This window comes from Diachasmimorpha longicaudata, chromosome 1, assembly GCF_034640455.1.
Source record: "Diachasmimorpha longicaudata isolate KC_UGA_2023 chromosome 1, iyDiaLong2, whole genome shotgun sequence".
In the NCBI taxonomy this organism is placed as follows: domain Eukaryota; kingdom Metazoa; phylum Arthropoda; class Insecta; order Hymenoptera; family Braconidae; genus Diachasmimorpha; species Diachasmimorpha longicaudata.
In genome coordinates this window covers 14,575,016-14,589,732 of record NC_087225.1, presented here as the reverse complement: position 1 = coordinate 14,589,732, position 14,717 = coordinate 14,575,016, and the positions used below count along the sequence as shown (strand labels likewise).

At 41.1% G+C, this 14,717-nt stretch overlaps 1 protein-coding gene across 2 annotated transcripts in view; it reads right to left on the bottom strand.

Moving 5' to 3' along the window:
- Positions 1-14,717, bottom strand: part of LOC135160889 (cadherin-99C) — a 75,597-nt gene that overhangs the window by 34,024 nt on the left and 26,856 nt on the right. The window lies entirely within an intron of this gene.

Below are 14,717 nucleotides of genomic sequence, written 5' to 3'. Positions count from 1 at the left end.
CATTTCTCTCTCCTTGACCCTCGATGTCAACGCAACCTCTCCTCTAAAAACTTTTCTCAATATTTTTCTACCGAGAAAATCCCGTCAATCAGCGGCTGCCTCGTTACGGATGATGGACGACACCATCATTTAATTACGAATCTCGTTTGTAAAATCTCCCTCAACAATTCAACAAATCCAAAAATGGTAAAGACGTGTTTTCATATGATCCCTACTCCCGTATCCGATGATAAAAAAAAATATATTGAAATGGCGACGAGTTCTAGGCAATCGTTATTGCAAAACAAGTTGAATAGTCAATCTTGAACGATCATTTCGAACAATAACACTGATACATTCAGCGACTCGATAATTCTGATTGCATTGGTAGACAGGTGTGGATACATACCGGAGGCAATACCACCCTTCCTCCACCCTCTCACATCGACGAAAATTACAACCCGCACACGCTGATGAAAACCGGTTATTGAATAGTCGGCGAATCTTTTAATAATGCCAATGATATTCAGCTCAATCGCAGCAATTCGCCTTCATGAAACGCGGAGTCAAAAATATTTTAGAAATTTCTCTGGAACGGAGGCTCCAGGCTAACTGTGTGCCAAATTGGGTTGGAAATTGCTCTTCGAATCTTGACAATTTTTCATAAACGATGCCATTACTGCAATCTCTAGGAATTTTTAGGGAGTGGGAAAATGTTGCAAAAATGTTTCTGCTAGTTACTTTTTATATTTTCCATTACTCCAGGGATTCCTTTCATCTCCCAGCCTTGACATCAACCTTAAAGCTCCTCTTGTGTCGCTTTTCTCCCGATTCAGAGTCAAGCTCGAGTATTCGATCTGATTCGATTCAGCGTGCGGTTTAGTCACGGTAGTGTTGGGTTTACAGAATCAGTGGGGCATTATGGGCCTGGTATCCCGGTGATAGTTGTTCGTGCATTCGCCTACGTTGCTTGTACTGTACTCAAGGATGATCTATAGCTTGTGAATTGCTGGTGTGCGTACGGTTCAATGTGCCATAGTTCAATTATTATTCTAATCAACGGCTACGCATGAGATATCATGATAGAGGTGGTTGATACTTGGGTATGAGCAGTATCTCCTTGTTGACTGTCTACTCGGGAAAATTTCCATTTATATTCCGAGGGCCATTAGCTATTGAGCGTGACAATGGGATTAACTTGTTTACATGAAAGCTGTCATTGGAAAATTATACGAGTTCTTTGTAATTCCTCATGCTGACGGAATGTGGAAATTCATAAATATCTGCACTGTTGGACTTATTTTTTATATTAATTTGAGTAATAGCTGAGAGTGCCTTCAATTTGAGATTGATGTATTTTTGAAATTTATTTCTGAGCTTGGAAATTCGATACAAAGTGATTCAAAAATTAAACTAAAATTCATTTCGTTCCATTCTGGCGTGTTTCTGAGTTTTCAGATATCGTTGGCTAATGCAATCACTAATGAACGACCGATTCCTAAAAATACCTGTCAAATCAAAGTGAACGTAAAAAAAACAATTCTCACCAGTGTGAAAAAGAGTGCGCATGCTTATCGATTCTACTACTCGTATGTCTGACAAATTTCACTTTTTGCGAAATCCTGCCTGAATACATTTCTATTCAGCAAGGTAGTTGAACTTTTTGCACGAAGTAAACTAGCATTGAGGGCCGCCCTGACTTTCCCCGCATTCCTGCCGATTCCCCTCCGTATTACAGAGAATGCGGAGAAAATCGTCAAAACGCACGAGTAGTAACGGGAAGTTGGATTTTTGTTCATGAAGGAAATGTTTTATTATGAACTATGAGTAGTGATTATGCATCCAGACTCACCCGCGTGCGTGTGGAAATTCTGGTTATTGGTCGATGTCTTTTGTGATGTATCGATTATCTATCGCGGAACAGAAGAACCTGGCATACCGTGGCACGAGGAATTTTTTTTTTTTTTTTTTATAAAAAGAAAAAAACTGGATAAAAAAGTAAGGAAGAGTACCGTTGTATTCATATAAAGAAAATTTCACTGTCGATGAAACTGAATTATCATTTACGGGAATTATAAAGCAAGATGTCCTACGCAATGTGCTAATGAAGCGTAGGCAGTCACGCACTGGATCCCCGCTGATGGACTGCCACCTGTCTTAACAATTGAGCAACGAGCATCCACTGCCCACACACTACAGGGTGGTCCGATTAGGGGTGTCGATTCTGACCAGGCATGTTTTGGGGGTGATTCTGAGCAGAAAAGTCCTTTTCCACTTTTCGCTCGGACGCACCCCTGCAGAGATATGGGGGTGAAAAGAACGGCCAATGGGGCGCGAGCATTGTGGGGCACTCCGTCCGTGTGCCGCCGGTAAGCAGTGTGTGTGCTTCCCCTTCTCCTCGGCCGGACGTTCCATTCCGCTAGTGAGTGAGAGAGAGAGAGAGAGAGAGGGGGGGGAAAGATATTTCAAGACAATCCTTTCGCGGGAGGGGGGGGGGGGGGCTGGGGTGATTAAAAACCAATTATTATTTATATTAGTATTATTTATTAAAATACAAGATTCTGAAAACCACGGGCATCCCCCTTGGCATTCCGCAGCAAATTGTTTAAATATTAATTATCTCATTATGCAGGGGGCCTACAGTATTTTGTTAAGAGATCTTTTTTATTGCAAATTAAATTTACAACAAGAAAGGTCTCTTGACAAAATCTTGTAAAAGAGCCTCTTATCAGGATAATTAATAATAAACAATGCATCTCTACATTGCCAGGGGATGGCTCGCGATTTTCGGGGGAATCCGGCGCAATAAACGCGTTTTCTTGATTATCAACTAAACAAATGGATTTACGGCCTTTTGATAATCAAGAAAACGCGTTTATTGCGCCGGATTCCCCCGAAAATCGCGAGCCATCCCCTGGCAATGTAGAGATGCATTGTTTATTATTAATTATCCTGATAAGAGGCTCTTTTACAAGATTTTGTCAAGAGACCTTTCTTGTTGTAAATTTAATTTGCAATAAAAAAGATCTCTTAACAAAATACTGTAGGCCCCCTGCATAATGAGATAATTAATATTTAAACAATTTGCTGCGGAATGCCAAGGGGGATGCCCGTGGTTTTCAGAATCTTGTATTTTAATAAATAATACTAATATAAATAATAATTGGTTTTTAATCACCCCAGCCCCCCCCCCCCCCTCCCGCGAAAGGATTGTCTTGAAATATCTTTCCCCCCCCTCTCTCTCTCTCTCTCTCACTCACTAGCGGAATGGAACGTCCGGCCGAGGAGAAGGGGAAGCACACACACTGCTTACCGGCGGCACACGGACGGAGTGCCCCACAATGCTCGCGCCCCATTGGCCGTTCTTTTCACCCCCATATCTCTGCAGGGGTGCGTCCGAGCGAAAAGTGGAAAAGGACTTTTCTGCTCAGAATCACCCCCAAAACATGCCTGGTCAGAATCGACACCCCTAATCGGACCACCCTGTATATCCCCGTGGTACAACTAATTCCATTTGTCAAAAATTCCTGAACACGAAATTCACAAAATAAATTTGTTTATGCAATGAGGCTGAATGGTACCGGTGCATATGTTGCATCAGCTGCGGGGAGATGTGTATATTCTGGTATAACACGGAAAACATTGAATCTCGAGTTTACGAGGAGGCATAATGCCAACTGCCAACCGACGTTGAATAGTATCCGGTGTTGTTGCGAGTTTTAGAACGGGGATTAGACGTTATGGAAAATAGGACAAGTGCGGGGTAACATGTGGAAATCATGGGCTGAGATTATCACCGGCGGGCGACGAAGAATGAAAATTGGATAATTGGATAAAATTGGATATCTATGGCATTTGGCGAAATGAAACTGATTTTTCATCAGCCTCAGTTTTCTGAACTTGAAACTTTAAAAAATTCAAGCTGTTTTAAATTCTCAAAGACATGTGAGAAATGAAAAATGCTCCATGCACATTGGAATGACTTTTTCAAAAAGAACTCTCCCATTAATTACAATCATTAAAATCCACCCATTGAAATCAATGGCCCCCCGATGTCGATCGAGATCAGATAACCATAATTAGTCACTCGAGTTAATAAAATACGTAAAATACTGGAGCATTAATGACCATACCTTAATAACATTGTATTAACTTAATTTTTTTTACACCACCACATTCGCCTCAAGAAAATGTAAATCAGGAGAATGGGTTCCCAAGACTCAGTGGGCTCTCGTTAGCCACAACCGAGCGAGTAAGGGTACTTGAGCAAATAAAGCCGAGGTAAGAAGGTCTGTAGGCCATTTGGAGACTCTTTGTTCAGCTTGCACAACCTCACACAAGACTAGGGAGTACATCGGATACCCAAGTTTTCCCAGAGTCCAAGCGTCTTCTTCAGGAGCGCCACGAGGCAGCCCCAGAGGGACTCGTAAATGTTGAATTTTAGTGCGCTCAGCGGTACATATTCCACAGTCCCGAGACCTTTTTTTTTGTATGTCTCCCTCGACTCCTTCATTTTTTTGGCGGTTTCGACTTTTCGTTGAACCATAAATATTTTACAACCCACTGACTTCAAACTTCTTTATGCTTTCCGTGTTTCACGCAACAGAACCTTACTTGTACCATTGCGTCAAGTGTTTAACGGGAGTTTTTATTATTACCTCTCCTCAACTTTTACAAATACAAACAAAATTATTGAAAAAGCTGCTTCATTTATCTGACGATTCTACTCGATCTTTCGATTTTTTTTCTAATCTTTAGTTAAAAAGTCAACCGCATTTTTCTCCCTTTCCTAGAACCATTTCTTGACTTCAATAAAAAAAAAAATTTTCTCAATTTCCTCGTATGGAAAAAATTTGGAAATCGCGAATTAAGAAAAATTATTGAAGATCAGGAGAATTCACCGAAAAATTGAGCCAAGTTCGGAAAGTTTCCATGAAATAATATGCCAGCGTGTGTGTGAAAAAAAACCCGGTCCTTGCGGTCAAACTCGTCCTTATTCTCGGTTGTTGGGGTGAAGGTGGGCGAGACAACAGCAGCGAGTCCTATCGAGCGTAAATGGCTGGGCACGAGCATTGATATATGCTAAAGGTGTACGAATAAGGCCACTGGGCATCCTTCCCACCGACGTTAATGAGAAAATAGCATGGATGAGGGCAAATGCAAACCGCAAACCCAATACCCGTGGATACCTCTTCTTCACCATCATTACGAGAAATCGTCGCCAAACAGCGGCCAGTCTTTTGTTAGTGTACACTCCATGCAGAGCCCTTTCTATCCTGACGCTATCGATTGTAAAGCCCCTGGCCATTGATTTTAACTTTATCTATAATGTTACATTCAATGTAACCAACTATTGAAACTGCTTTCCTGTGAATTCTGCGGGCACTAGAAATTTACGCTGGTCTGTAATGGTATTTCCATTGTCGTGGTGGGACTTTCCCATAATTGTCTTTCAAGAAGAGGCACAACAAAGACCAGCTACGTTGCATCTTCATGCATGGATATCTTGCGCAATCGATGAAGGAATATTCGTGAAAGAAACTCTTCCGACCCTCTTTTCAACGTTGAGCGGTTTTACCCCGTCATGTAGCCATTCATCTGAACGAGAGCTTCCTGAATGTCAGTTTTAGCCAGTATTCAGTCAAAGCAACAACGCGAGGAAAATTGAAAAGCTATGCTATGTGAAATACTTCCCACATTTCTTTTCGCAGCGTGCTTGCTTTATTTGAAAGTCCCTAGCACGCTCCACGTAGTGGAATCGTCTAGCAAGAGAAGCCATTTTTTTTTACACTCATATTCTAGAAATTTATATCAGGGGACTTGTAAATTATATGACTACTAATTTATACAACCTATGTAAAACTTAGGTAGAACGAGATAAGAGCACTGTTTGCAAATTTAATAGAGCCACCTGGTTATAAAAATGTTATCATGAAAATTTTGCTCTCCTCCCTAGATTTCGAGATATTCAACAGTAACTGTTCAGTAATAAAAAATGAGTTACCTCTTTTTACTATTTCGCCACTAAAATCGTTGTGAAATTTTTCTACAAAACCGATTTCTGTGTGCTGTCTCCAGACGACACGACTGAAAGCACAAACTCAAAAGAAAACTCAGTTCTTTCCTGTGATGCAGATTCCCCGAGGCATACTCCCACTACTTTTTCAAGCCTTTGCTACATTTGAGATCCCAGCGATATGCTGAGATTTTCACGGAAATAGATGCATCCTTGATGTATCCCACGCAGTCGTATAACGAAGCAAGTTAAGGGTGGTAGAATGGCTTTTGCCCGCATAAGTGTTTCGGTAAAAAAAAAAGAAGCCTAAGTGGATTTGGCGACGTGCGGAGGATGCGAGTGGAGTGGAGACAAAGTGGCAAAAAGTATCTAAAACACAATGCAAATACGAAGAGGCGGTTGGCCTTGAGTGTAGCCCTCTTGATGATGCCTTTTAGGTATCAAAGCCACCATCACATCTCTCTGTGCTTCAAATCCACACATGTGCACAACACGTACAAACGTTTCACCACAGGTGAAACGTAAATATCGCCATGGGCAATAAACGTTAATACATCGTAGTCAGGGAACATTTACAACCGCGCCAACACTGCAGTTGCACTGTTGCTGGACTTGTTGAGAGCCAGGCATGTGTCTAGGCGCATTGAATCCAGTGGAATCATGAAAAAGAGGACGGCAACATGCAATGAAATAGGTGAGAGGGACTCCAGGGGCTTCTATCGATGCTTTTCTAAATGATTTTCTGCTTCCAGTCGGCCGACGGGTTTGATTTACAGTCTGGTGGAAAAACCGAGTATGGTGATACTGGTTCGAGGGAAGATCCCACAGTTGTACGAAATTGAAAACATTCCGGGATAAGCTGCATTGAGAAATAAATTATATCTGCTAAATATTCATTTGAGAGATGCTATTTCTTTCAGTTTTCCGAAAAATTTTGTCCATGTATTATTGCCTCGATAGTGTAACAGAAAAGCGACTATGGTAGTGCGAACTGGAAAACATTTGGGGAGAAGTAATTGGATGAATTACTGATAGTGTCTGGCTTTACGTTGACATAACAGGAGTATCGAATGGATCATCAAACCAGGAATGAGGAAAATCGAGTGACGCGCTTGGATGTACGCCAGTATCATCGACACACAAGGGCACGTTACTGGTATAACGTGAGATATTCTCACGCAATATTGCACCCAACAAGAGAGAAGAAGGGGGGTTAGAGACACGATCGATCAGATAGATTTGCATTCAATGCAATAAGTTATCGGAGCTTCGGGGATAGACCCATGCGAAATACTCTGAAAAGGGTCGAATGCTGGTTGGTTGATTAATAACGAGGAAGTTAGCAACGTCCAAACTACCTCAATCCTCTTTTTCCCATGCCAAAGGGATAGCGATAAATTATCCATGGAGGTGGAGAATAGCTGGACAAAGACGAAGCATCGTATTTATTTTCGTGTAAAACACTGCCGTTGCCACTTTGTCTGAAGATTTTTTACTACTTACAATTGGATTTTAACCTCAGGACCGCAATAAGCGTGCTACGATTGGCTTATGGAGGTAGATTGCCGGAGATTGAGAAAGAGAGGAGTGGACTGAAAAGGAATCAATGAGCCATAAATTTTATTAAAGAAAATTCTTTGCCTTCAATTTAATTATCTTCTTATCACTCAATTTTTAATGCGAAAATGTCTCTCTCTCTCTCTCCCTCGTCGGCTTTCCCTCAACTTCACACGATTCAACTGGGCTGGTTAATTGACTGGGGCTCGTTAACCACTGGTGTCTGGATAACCCAAAAGTATTTTCACTCGGTGTCAACTGCGAGATGACAAATGAAATTAATTGAAAAGGGGAAATGCTGTTTTACTTGACATTTTGAGACGTTGGGTAATCGCGATTCTCACGGTTCAGTTCTTAATGAAAGAGAGATTTATTTGAGGATACGATGGTGACAAATTTTTTGGAGCCTCAGGGTGCTTCTTGAATTTTTTATTCATCACTTACAGTGAAAGTTACTTTCTATTGCATAAAAATTAGAAAAAAATGTCAAACTTCATTCGCACGATTTTATGAAAATAATAATAATTACGCCGCAAAAATATTAATGATTTTTAAATTGATTACTGAATAGACAGCACTAGTTCTTTGAACTTATGTGCAAATTGTAATATTAATGAAATATTAAAAAATTGCCGATAGCCCATGAATATTCCTTAATGTTCAAGGTAAGAAGGACTAAAATAGAAATTGAATAAAAAAACATTCCCGTCGCTGTGCCAGCAATTAATGAGAAAATATAACTGGTTCCGGTTAATAAACTATGACGCATTATTTACTAGGAAGGAATTTTACCATCCCCCTCTGTGATCGTGATGGTGGTGGGTCTCAGTAACTCCTTCTGATACGTCTCAAAGTCCAATGCAATTTACCGGCTGACAGTGGGCAAAATGGTCCGGTTGTATATGGACTGATAATTGCCGGCTCGTCGGCAAAAGGTGCCGGCGTAAAAGGTCTACGAGGTGAATACATGCGCCTTGTCCTTCGGCTGGGCATGACCCTGAAGAGGGGCAGGCGGTTTACACGTGCTCTGCAGGCACAGGGCAACAATCCAATATTTTTTTAATTGAAAAACTAGCGAAGACTTGAAATTTGTTATTGGTGGAATCCATTCCTCCGGGGGAGGGGGGGGGGGCTGAATTGGAGTGTTTGACGATGTGCAATTAACTGCGCCACATATTGCTGGTTATTGGAGGCTAACGTGATGGACGACCTTCGTTTGTACGAAATTATTGAACAACAGCGAGCAGAATAGTTATTGGGCAATAAATATAATGAATTTTCCGCTGAAATTATTTTTAAGGGCAATTATTATCGTAATTTCATTGTAAAATGCGGTGTGTTATGTAAACTAACGGCTCATGGGAATATTACTTTTATAATTTTTTTCTCTTCATAAAAAAATTTTAGTTATGAAACCATAAAATTATCTGAAGGACTGTGGCTTCCTGTGCGATATAATCCTCAATAAACCATGGATAAGGCTCGTAATAAGAGCCCTTTCCACCCTCGGAATAATAAATAACAAGAAACCTGGAGGACTGAAAGTGCGGCATTTCGGGGTTAAAGGAAGACCAATAAGTAATTTCCCCGTCCTTCAACCTCGGGACGAAGTCAGTGCAGAGAGCTGTAATTGCTGCGGTAAACTGATTGTTAAAAACAGATTTACGAAATGAATGTTTGTGTTTGTGAATCGACAAAATAAAGCACTGTGGTTTATCCTCGCCTTGATAGTAGAAAATACACCATCATTGAAGAAATTATTATTTCAATTTCCGTTCTATCCTTGGACTCTTCAGTGAAATTAGCGGGGGTTATATCACAGTGAGCTAAATGGAAGGTTACGACTGAGGTCTATCCTCGAGTAAATCGAAAATCGAAGCTACGAGTTGTTTGAATTGACCATCGGCATTAACTATCTTGTGGTATGCCTCAATCCTGAGCTGATTAACTCTATCGCACGTATCGATACAATTGTATCGTTTTTCCCAGGTAATTCTGATCCCCGGAACCGATTAGGTGATTCAACAATGATAAATACAACTGCAATTCAGGGGGTATTGTGTAATAGTGACTTTTGTCCACTGTTTAATAGTAATTATTAAGTTTTCAACAGCCCTCGCTTCCTTGTGAAAAAATTTGATTAATGGAAAAATAAAAATTTCCAGTGCTCACATCCGAATTGTTCTTAGATATTATCGCTGCACAATTTGTATTGAATTGTTCCCTCATCTATGAATTTATTTTCTATCCTCAAACGGCTCAGGATTGCAGGGCTTTTATAGAACCCGAGGTATCGCGTAGGGCGGAGCAGGACCCCTTCTGCGTGCAGTCTCGCGATGATAGGACAAGGGGGATGGGGTTGGCTCCGTGTAGCGATGCACACAACTCACGGGAATGGATCACGCTTCCTTCAGCCGCAGGTGGCTTTAGAGTCGACACTGTACTGCTGACATAGGTCTCCTGAACTCATCCCACCGTAACATCTTCTGAGCGTGCGATTCGTGTTTGTGCACCTTGCAGTTGAGTACTGGTATTTTTTGCTCATTGTGACATTTATCGTCTTGGTCCCGGTGATGTCACTGGTGTGTACATGATTCTCATGTGGCGCTTGGTCAGGCCTCTGTGAACTACGCTTGTGCAACTACACGACCGAGGGCCGGGGTGGAAATAAGAAGATTGAGGAGATTGTTTAGTAGATGAAGGGGATAAATGATGAGACGATTTCTGTTATGTAACAACAACTTATAGTTAATTGTTTCGAGATCTTGAACTTGTATGTTTAGCGTTATTTTTGTACCGGTGATTTGATTTTGGAATAAAAAAAATTGCACTGGATAAATCAAAATTTTTCGGCTGAATTATCTGTCCAAATTAAACAAATTGTTAAATTGAAGAAGAGGACTGAAAACAATAGCGATTGATTATCCGATAACGTTGATCTATAGCATCTAAAAGTTTTCCGAAGTTTAGCTCACGGCTAATATAGTGAAAACTTTTCCGCAGAATTAACAATGAATCCCATCAGTGCTCATCCCTACTCATGCCCTAAGATAATATTCCCTCGTCGAGAGGAAGTCTTAGGATAGCCAAAGCCTCGGCATCCGGCTGAAAAGCATTTGACTGAAGCACCTATACTCCTAGCAGTCGATGAGTCCTCCATGACCGGATCTACTAACAACCAGTGGTGAAAACCGGATTTGTGCCAGGCGAACGCGCTTCGCTAATGAGGATTCTCTACAAGGTGTCCTGGCTATTGGTCAGACGTGCAACTTGAACGTCGCACTTAGTCAGATAGCGTAATACAGTGGCTGGAGAAAGCATCATTGAATTATGCAATGATAGAGACAATATTTCGTTAAAGGAGTCTTGGAAGCTGGGGTGAGAATTTCGAAGACTACAATTGTGGAAAAAATTGATAAATCTCAGGGACATATGGGTGATATGGGACACTGACTATGATGACAACTATCAGTGATTTTTATCTGAGATTTTGGCAGTCACTAAATTTAACAGCCACAGCTTCCTGTAATTTTTGTTCTGGTAATTTTTACTGAATTGTTCTCTTCGTTCGTTTGCTAAACGTTTCGTGTCGGTTTGAGAATATCTCCGGGTGAAATCACTTCGACGCCACCTGAAGTATGCGGGGAAAGAGAAGTTGACTGGCCTCGTGTTCCTGGCCCTCACACATATGACACTGTCAGGCACATGCATGAGGGAACTTTCAGGAAACTTCTTTTTCCCCTCCTTCATTTTACCATTCTATTAAATGTCGCTGGGGTTTGCACTCGTCTGTCCGGACGTAAACCAGTTTTCAAGGTACACAGAACTCGATGGAAGTCAACACGCAACGATAGATATAGAATTGGCGGAAGAAAAAAAAAAACATGCAATCAAATGTGAAAAAGGAAATGACGACGCACGCAGCAGCTGCTTGCCGCCTGCTAGAATAAAGCGCAATGAGAGCTCCGTGAATTGAGTTGATGCATCAAATGAGTCAAGCGATTCGTTCAATCAAGTCAGATCTTGGAATGTTTTTGTGAGAAATTCTGGTATTAAATCGTCATGTTTTTAACAACAGGAAATTCCCAGATCTCTTACTCCTGAATTTTTCATTCTCTTCATCACGCATTATTGTTTTCATAAAATAAATTGTGGGATTTCATAGTGTTTCTATTGAAGTTCACTGTGCATTTTCTCTACATCTACTTCAACCTCATGTCTATGACTTATTCAACTAATTTAGATAATTATTCAAACGATGATCAACTCTCAAAAATTGCTATGCATCCCATCAACAACGTAGCTATGGTGACTTGTTACTGATGTTGAAGACTCAACAAAGAGTGATCTTGAATGAACAACTCGGGTACAGTGGTGTCGTCGGTTCTAATGACCATCATAACGAACACACATGGGGCGTACGAAGATAATGGAAAGGGATACCGGCGGGGACGGTTAATGATCGCTCAGTTACCTTGTCTTGCGTGCTAAGGATGGAGCGTAACACCCATGTATACAGCCCCTGCTGCAAACTCTAATTTAGTTCCCACAATATATGGCGAAAAAATGAATGACTTGATGGGGGAGGGGAGACACGCTGTCTTGTGTGCGTAAAATATTGGCGACCCACTGTTTTGACACTTGAACGTTTTTCAAGAAAGGACTTTACGAAGAAAAATCTGAAGGGAAATTTCGAAAAAATTCTAATTGCAATTAATTCGTTCTATCGGTGTAAAAAACGACAAAAATAGAATGAACAAGCTGTCCCCTCTTGGTGGTACATAAGCCATTACCGCGGCGGCGCCATAAATCGAGGCATGTAAAAATATCGAATTGTCTTACATAAATTCCCACCGATCTCAATAAAATTGCCATCTGAATTCAGTGAAAAAGATATGAAGAAGCCGTTACCTTGCGGTACCCCATTATATGAAAATTTCATCACCGGGAAACCCCTGGCTTCTCGATCCGGGTCACGAATAATTCAACGACTGCTCCAATGAGACAATGTGGCCCCCAGGGATTTTCCCAAACTGGCAATCCTAGTTGTCCGATGAGTATGAAGAAAAAAAATATCAAACTTGATATGAGAATAGCTCGAAATGTCCATAAACATGTTTACTTGCACAGTTCTCCTCTCAGAATATGGGCAATAAGAGAGTCTGGATATTGTCGTGTTATTTCATCACTCACCAGAACTCGACGAAAACTCACATCCTCTCGGCGATTTAATTTGCAATTGAGCGCAATGATATCTGACACAAATTTTCAGTCCAAGTTACTTTCATTTGTATTTACTTGTGGTACAATCGAAACATTGAGCACTGCATGTGAGGTATCAACGGGAGCAGTGAATATCAGATGTTTCGTGTGCTTGTAATATCTATTATCTCAATTGACTTTCAATAACCGTCACGCGTGACTCTCAACTCTGAATGTCACTGAGTGGGGCAATGGAGAGTCTAAGATAGGACTATAGGAAAATTGTTAACGACGTATGGGGAGTAGAGATTTAGCGAATTGCTTTTCACAAAATCTCTTGGAAATTTTCGTCCCCCTTACTACATTGATTCGTATGATTAATCCAACGACGTTGATGGCTCAGCATCAGTATGTACTTTGTAAGAAGAGGAGTTGGGAGAGGCGAAGAGAGAAAATTCCTATAATTGGGCCATCTGGTGAAGCGCCTCGGTGCAGTACTTTGGTAACGCCTTGACGGGTCATACCCAGAGGCTAAAATATTAACCAAGGAAAATCGATGCCATTATTATTGTCCACCATTCTCTCAACCCCATGATTCACCGGTATTTACCATCGCCGAGAGACATGACTGATCGTATTATTGATTCTCACCAATTTGTCTGGATATTTTTGCAATGGCCTGTCGGCGTGCCACATTCCTCACGGTTCAATGATGCTCAATGTTTTCTTCAGTCGTGAAAAGGAATGATTGATATTGGATATTTTTCTTACACTCCAAGTTCTCTTCTCATTTCAAACATCGTCTCGGGCTTTCGCAGAATTGTGCATCCTGCGGCTGGCGGCATAGTTGTTGCATCCATGCAGTTGTGAATGAGACGAGCATTTGTGGCACCGTGAAAGTTCTTTCTTGCTTCTTGTATAAAAATTTGCCGACGCGATTGGCTGCGGTTCAAAGGCGACGATTCTTTCATGTTCTGGCTCGATGCAATATTCCAGTGAGCTGTGCTTCATGTTTGATTCAAAGACGGTGACATTTTACCGCAAAAGAGAAACTCCGCTCTACCCAAATGAAATAGAAATATCCCGCGAGTGGAGAAGTAAAAAACCCACTGGGACTTGTTTCTTCCTTCATTTCACTTCAATTCACATGATAATATTTTAATTTTCCTTGATAAACGCATTGTCATCTTATACAGGAAAAGGAAATACTTTTTCTTGCGCATTGCTTAATCAAGAAGAGGGGGAATATTTTTTTTCTTGGAATTTCAAAACCCATTTTCCAATAGTATATTATTTGTTTTTTGCCCCACAATTTCTCCATATCTTCGTAAAAATTACCGAAATAAGCATTTCGCCACAGCATTACGTGAGCCATCACGTAATTTTGACTGTTCCCTCTCCGTCTCAGTCGCGTGTCCAGGTGGCACAAGAGATGAAAACCGGGTATTACGTGTGGTTGCTTGATCGTCCCAACAAGATAGCAAGATGCATATCCACTGAGCGTTGTGTGCTCGTATTTCGCAGCCAGCCAAGGAGAAGCATGATGCATGCATTCTTCGCCCACCAATGCTCCAGGGCTGACGAGTGGCATATGCCCCAGAGTTGAATATGTGAATTGTGCTCACAGAGGATGAGACAAAGGCCCCAAAGGCGAGCATGAAGACCTATTGCACACAGATTGCAATACTCTCCATTAAAATCAAAAGAGCAATAAGAATATGATACAAGGCGGATTGAAAAACCAAACCAACGGATCAATTAAGTTGGAGTTTATGCTATTGAGTGATTTATTGCATTTGAAAATGTCAAGTAAGAATCGTCGGCTAACAAGTACCTCAATTTTTTATCAACGTTATTATGCACAAAGGAGTGGTGCATACTGGGGAGATACAGTTAAATGCCCATAAGTAATTGATGCGTGACGAGCGTCAGCCGTGTTGCACAAAAACTGAGGCATTAACTT